General features: G+C 54.0%; 1 long non-coding RNA gene across 1 annotated transcript; it reads left to right on the forward strand.

Annotated features, from left to right (window-relative positions):
* Positions 1-3,331: 3,331 nt before the first annotated feature.
* LOC122221162 lies at positions 3,332-6,534 on the forward strand. Its single transcript, XR_006203109.1, has 3 exons — positions 3,332-3,786; positions 5,989-6,123; positions 6,246-6,534. It is a non-coding gene; the product is annotated as an uncharacterized LOC122221162 (long non-coding RNA).
* The last annotated feature ends 326 nt before the right edge of the window (positions 6,535-6,860 follow it).

A 6,860-nucleotide genomic window follows, 5' to 3' on the forward strand; every position in this document is an offset into this window, starting at 1 on the left:
TGGAGCAGGGAGTAGAAAGGAGCCTCTGAGGGTGTGTGTCTGTAAGTGGGGCCCTGGCAGGCGGAGCAAGGCTGGGGTGTCTCTACCACTATGGCCATTTCTCCCTGCTTTGGACCCAGCATTGCTGGTCTCTTTGGGCTTGAGCCCCTGACTCCTGTCCACTCCAGCCTCTCCCCAGGACCTCCAGAGCTCCCCTTCTCCCAAGTCAGTGCTAAGAGACCCCCCCCCCCTCCTTGCTGGTGGGCTATTTGGGGAGATGGTGAATTTTGGACCCCAGGTGCACCTCAGTTCCTTGGGCTGAGTACAAAGGGGCTGGAGCTTTAGCTTTTTCCTTCTTGGGCCTTACTCGCCCAGTCTATAGAATGGGGGCATGCCCTTGTGGTGAGCAGAACTTGTGAAATCCTGGGAGAGGTCAGCTTCTCACGCATCACCTCACTCGAGGTTTCGGTTCTGTGTCTTTTGAGTCAACATAGCCTGGCAATAACCTGAGTGTGCACGTTGCTAAAAACGAGACCCAGGGGCTATCTTTGACAGGAGATAGGAGGCCTTAAGTGCTGTCAGCATAGAAAAGCAGAAAGCGGGATTCAGGGGAACTAGGCCCGGTCCTGTTGCTGTGATTAAGTTGCTGGGTCATCCTGGGCAAACCTCTCTTCTCCATTCTGATCCAGTTGTCACATCTGATCTCTGGAGAATGAGACGAGATGGTCCTCAAGAGTGCTTTGGGAGTTTCTCTGTCCTCTCTGAGGACAGCAGAGCTGGGAGGTTCCAGAAGTTTGAATGTCTTAGCATCCAAGAAGTCACCCTCTGCAAGCCTCCTCTGGGCTGCCTTCTCCAACTTTGCTCATGAACTGAAGGGCAGAAATTTCCCTCCTGTGCTTATACACCACCTAGGAAGAACTTGCCCTTAACTTGGCCCCTGCAGATCCTCCTCTACTTTGGAAACTCCTGGAGCCCCCCTGGGGGAAGATGGCCAGTGTAGACATTCCTGGGGGAGCCCTTGAGCCCTGGCCCTCAGCATTCATTCACCCATTGTGCTGTGCCTCAGAGTGGGGCTTGATTCAGGTGACTTCTGGCATCTGTTTACCCTCCTAATCCAGCCAGCAACAGAAGGACATGGGCCCCTCAGCAACCCCGTGTGGGGATAGGTTTCATACTCCAGACAGGACCGAGCCTGATGCCGATGCCGAGCCAGGCTCACTGGGGGCCGGGACCTGGAGGGTTAAGCCTTTCCTGCCTCCTGCCTGCCCCCTGCAGTGCTGGCCCCAGCTGCTTGGAATCCCTGGGGTCCTGTAGGGCCCTCCCGCCAGCCAGAAGGGCAGCAGAGCCAGGAGAGGAGGAGGAGAAGGAGAAGTGGAAACAGGCCTCAGGGTACCCCCAGTCAGGGAGGGGAAGGGAAGGGAAAGGATGGAGGGTGGACAGAGGATGGCTGTGAGGTAGGGGAGCCCCACTAGCTAAGAGTGGAGAAGGCAGGACCCCCTCTTTTAGAGCCAGGCAGCGTGCAGGGGCTGCCTCGGGCGTTTGGGGGCTGTGGGGAGATCAGGGCACAGGCTATCGTGCTCGGCTGGCCCCTGCCTCGGAGCCAGCTCTTGGCGTGAAACCCTACCCAGTGCTGGCTCCCGATCCTTTTTTTCTTAATAAGGTCGAATCAGAGTGAGTCAGAGGAGCCAAGTTTCCTGTTAGGCTCTGTTGGAATAAACTCCACTCGGAACATAGCTTGGGCCTCTGCGTAGGTCCTCCGGGCCAGGGCTGTGGCCCTGCTGGCCATCTCTGCAGAGGCCAGAGAGCTGCGGTCCCTAGGGTGACCCTGCTGGGGACCTGGCCTGGCCCTCGGCCATTCCCTGGAGAAGCCTGTTAAACTCAGAGCTTCAGCCTTCATCTGTCTCTTGGGGGTGACAATACCTTTCTTGTGGTCAATTTGGTAGGATGAAATGACATTATGAAAAGTCCCCCAGGCACAGTGCCAGGCACGCGGCCACCATTTTCTTCCCTCGGCACCTCCCCAGGGTGTTCCCCCTCCCCCCATTTTCTCTGTCCCTTTCCTGTTTTTATCTGTCTTCAGCATCCTTCCTAGTTTGGGGCTGAGCGCCACCCCTCTTCTTCCCTCCTCTCCACTCCCTCCCTCAGCCTCCTTCTCCCTTCCTGTCTGGATCTCCTGCAGCTCTGGGAGCCCAGGGGAGCCTGCCTGGCTCCCCCTCTCCAGCCCCAGGGCCAGGCCTTGCCTCAGTAGCTGGAGGTGTCCTGGCATCCTTCGACTGCAACTTTCAGAGTGGCCGTCTGAGAGAGACCTGGGCGGGCTGTAGAGGGTGCAGAGCTTGGCTCCAGGGAAGGCCTTGAGTCACCAGGCTGGGCTGGGCTGAGCTGAGCTGTCTGGACCTGAGAGGGTGGGGTGGGGGCTCCTGTCTAGGTCCTGTCCTTACAGGCTGGGATTCACACCCACATTTTTAAGATCTAGCCATACGGTTGAGACGTGTTACCAGTCCCTGGCACTAGGAACCAGTCTCAAGGGACCTTGGAGGGCTGGCGATGCAGGGCTGAAAGCTTGTTGAGAGCGCACGATTTCGCTAAGCACTTACTATGCTCTTGGATCTGGATTGGGCTGCTCTGTGGCTGGGGCTCTCTCATGGAGCAGTTAGTGTCCCGTGATCCTGTGATGGAAGTCCAGGTTCTGGAAAATCCATGCAGGAGTGAGAGAGTGTCAGTGCTGACCAGCAGAGGGGAACAGAGAAGGGACCGAGTGTGGGACGCCTCACTGCTTTGTAGAGGCAAGGAGGCCCATTGTGGGTCCGAATGTTTCTGTGACTGGGGGGTAGGGATGTGTCCCACACAGGGCAGGGCCTGGTCTCCCCCTCCTCCCTGAGATCCCTGACTGCTGAGCCCAGGCCCTGGCACCTGGGCGGGCAGCTCAGGAAAGGGCATTGATGGGATTTGTGTTGAATCGGGAACAGAAGGCCCAGCCCAGCCAGCCTTGGACCACGAACTACATGGCGCTGCCTCTGGAAAGGGGGCTGAAGGAAGTGCTGAACGAGGAGGCCTGGCGAGCTGGCACGGAACTTGCTGACTCTGCAGGGAGAGGACCACCGAGTGACCATTGCCAGCTGAGGCCTGTGCTCTCCGCTCCCCAGCAGCCACATCTGGCGCAATGGTTGGGGAAGCAGGGGGGCTTTGGTCCCCAGAGCCAGGCCAAGGGAGGGGCCCATGGTGGGGACTGGGGCCCTTTGGTTTGGAGTGTCTCTCCTCAGGGCTGGAACTCTGGAGAAGTCCGGAAGTGGGGGGAGGTGAGGTCAGGACCTTTGGGGGGGGGGGACAGATGGGGTGGGGGTGGGGGGAGGGAAGGAACCCATCCTTCTCTAGGACCCAGGGGAATTCAGTAGCCCTGGCCACCTCCCACTCGGTTTTCCCTCCCAGCTCTCTGGGCCCCTTCCCCTGTGGTTCCCTGGGGAATTGGAAATACCAGAGCTGAAATAACAGTCTGGGCACAGAGGCAAGTCTCCATGGAGGCAGGAAGCCCCCTAGATCCCCCTCAGCCACCCGCCTGGCCATCTTCTGGTTTTCCTGACTTTCTCCCCCACTCAAGAGGCAGGCGGGGCTGCGGCCTGCTGAATGGGTAATCTTGCCTGTTCCCACCCAGACCCCTCTGGCCCAGGGCTCCGGAGCTGGTAGAGGCCCAGCTGATCTTCAGTCCAGGAAGGAAGAGAGGGGATCTCATCCCGGGGCCTTCCTCAGTGAAGGGATTGTGCAGAAACTGCCGTCTGGGGCCTGCTGAGCGGGAGAGCCCCTTCTGTCAAGGTGGGGGGTGGACCTCAGCCAGGAAGCAGGGGCGGGGAAAGGAGGTTAACAGTCCCCTGCCCAAAGGAGAGAGCCAGCCAGACCAAGCAGGGTGCCAGTCCCCTGGGTTACAGCCCTGTAAACCCTGAGGAGAGAAACTGAGGAAGGAACCCAATGATGCTGACTAATAACATCCTGGCAAGGCTGAGGGAAGTCGCTCTCCTCTCCTCTCCCTGCTTTTATTTTCCTGCCCCTGTTCATTTGGGTCTCACTGGGTTTCTCTAGCTTTTTTGTTTCTTTTTTCTCCACACCTTCCCCCATCTTGTTATTCATTTGTTCACTCATTCATTCACTCATTTACCTTCTCCATCTCCATTTCTGAGGCCTGCGGTCTCTTCCATCCGTCTGTCCATTTGTCTGTCTTCCCCACTCACTCTGTCTCTGTCTGCCCAGTTTGTCTCCCAACTACTCATCTTCACATTTTTTTTTTAATTTTTTTTTTAATTTTTGAGAGAGAGAGTGTGAGCAGGGGAGGGGCAGAGAGAGAGGGAGACACAGAATCCGAAGCAGGCACCAGGCTCTGAGCCGTCAGCACAGAGGCCGATGCGGGGCTCAAACCCACAAACTGAGATCATGACCTGAGCCGAAGTCGGACCCTTAACCGACTGAGCCACCCAGGCGCCCCTCTTCATCTTCACATTCTGTCAGCATGTCCCCTGCATACCTGCTGAAGGCCAGGCCCTGGGCTGGTGGCAGGGGTGACAGAAGCCTCACCTGGCTGGTCCCCAAAGAGCCCCAAAGAGCAATCTAGTGAGGGCAACACAATAGACAAGACGAGAGTGACAAGTCCCCAGTGGAGGCGAGGGCGTTGTGCCAACTCTCTGTGACCTTCAAGAGAATTTCTGTCTGTCCATCCAACCATGGTCCCTGTCCATGTGTGACTCTGTGTGTGACTTCACCCTTGGGAGGTGGCTCGCTTTCTCGCTTTCCCTAGGGCTCATGCAGTTTGCTTATTTCCCTCTGGTGGGGGGAGGCCAGTGTTCTGGGGCAGGTGGCCAGGGCCCAGCGCTCCAGTGCGCTTCTGAGGCGTGAGTCTGACGCCTGGGATTCTACTCAAAGGGTGTAGCTTTGCAGGCGGTTAGTGGTGGTCATGGGTATGGATTAAGCTCCTACTGTATGCCACGGGACTGGACAAAACAAGGTTCTTCACTGATGGTATTTCCTGTAGTTTAGTGTGTGGGACCACCTTTGCCCCCAACCCCCCCACCCCAGGAGCCCTCCAGAAGTTTAGTTTTGCCCACCCGGGGCCTGGAAGTAGGGGTCACAGCTTATGAAAGAGGAGTGGAGGCAAGGTGCTAGCAATCTCTCCTTCACGTATTCTGTAGCTTTTTATTTCAGTTTACAAAAGAAATGAGTTACAAGAAATTTAGAATATAGACAAATCAAAAAAAAAAAAAAAAAACCTTACACTGTAACCACTCTTTAGAGTGACCACTCTTTCAGGCTTTTTCCTTCATTAAAAAAATTGAAATCATGCTGCACACATTGCTTTATAACCTGCTTTGCTTATGCAACGATATTGGATGACCGTTTTCTCATGTCAGGGTAACCGTCACGACCTGCTTCCCCTTTCAGCATTCACACTGACCCCCGGAGCTCCTCCTTGCCCAGAAGAAGAGGTGGCCAAGACTTTGTTCCCTCTAGATGCCTCTGTTTGGGCCTAGCTCCAGCCTTCCCTGTTAAGCCCTCCTCCCCTGCAGGACTGAACCTGGATCCTGAGGCTGCAGTCAGATCCTCAGTTTCACTCTGGCAGGGGGAACTCGCGTCAAGATGGAAGGTCCCCAAGGAGTAGGCTGGTGGCTGCCAGCCTTATGCCTGCAGAACCAAGAGGGACTCTGGGGACCCCGGAAGACTAGCTCCATAGACGTGACTGAGTTCCCCAGGAGGAGAAGCATCTGACAACATTTTTAAAATAACTTAAAAATGTTTTACTATAGGGGAGCCCAGGTGGCTCAGTTGGTTAGGCATCCGACTCTTGATCTAGGTTCAGGTCATGATCTTGAACATGAGAGCCCCACATGGGGCTCTGTGCTGACAGCATGGAGCCTGCTTGGGATTCTCTCTCTCCCTTTTTCTCTGCCCCTCCCCTGTTCTCTCTCTGTCTCTCTCAAAATAAATAAATTATTTGCAAAAAAATTTTTTTTTACTATAATGTACACACAGAAAAGCATGCAAAGTGTAAAGTTTGATGAACGATCCCAGAGTGAAGACACCCATGGAACTACCACCTAGATCGAGAAATGGAACATCACAGCAGCTGGCAACTTCCGGCAGGAAGCTCCTTGAAGTTCTGCTTAGGTCAGCACTTGGCTACATCCAAAATGATTTTTCTTCAACAAGATTTTTGATGACTGAATTCTATGTTTAGATCATAATTTAACTAGTAACCTCCCTTTGTTGGTTTCATTTTACTTTCTTAGCTCTTATAAACGAGGCTGTAATAAGCAACCTTGCACGTAAACCTTTGTCTGCCTCTGCTATGTAGGAGCCTCAAGTGCCTGGGTTTGGGTCCAGCCCTCCTTTGTGAGCTGCAGGACCCATTATACCTTTTTTCTTTCTGTCAAATGGGAATAACGGTAAGGACTTAAATGAGGTGACATATAGGGTGTGTTTAGTACAGAGTCTGGTGCTTACAAACAATAAGCATCAGGCATTATTAGTTCCTTAGATTCATTTATTAGAAGCTGGATTTCTGGAGAAAGGGTTTGAATATTTCTAAGGTTTTGAAACAAGTTACTCAGCTGTCTCTAGAGTGCCCTGGCTCTTATCGCCACTGGGTACTATCTTCTTAAAGAGCATTAAACATTGGGTAGGTTAAAAACACATCAATGTATTTTTTTAGTTGCATTTCTTTGATCACCTGTGAGAGGGAGCCTTTTTTAAAATGTTTATTTATTTATTTAATGGTGTGTGTGTGTGTGTGTGTGTGTGAGAGAGAGAGAGAGAGAGAGAGAGAGAGAATGAATAAGGGAGGGGCAGAGAGAGGGAGACACAGAACCTGAAGCAGGCTCCAGGCTCTGAGCTGTCAGCACAGA

The sequence above is a fragment of the Panthera leo genome, chromosome B3, assembly GCF_018350215.1.
Source record: "Panthera leo isolate Ple1 chromosome B3, P.leo_Ple1_pat1.1, whole genome shotgun sequence".
Taxonomy (NCBI): domain Eukaryota; kingdom Metazoa; phylum Chordata; class Mammalia; order Carnivora; family Felidae; genus Panthera; species Panthera leo.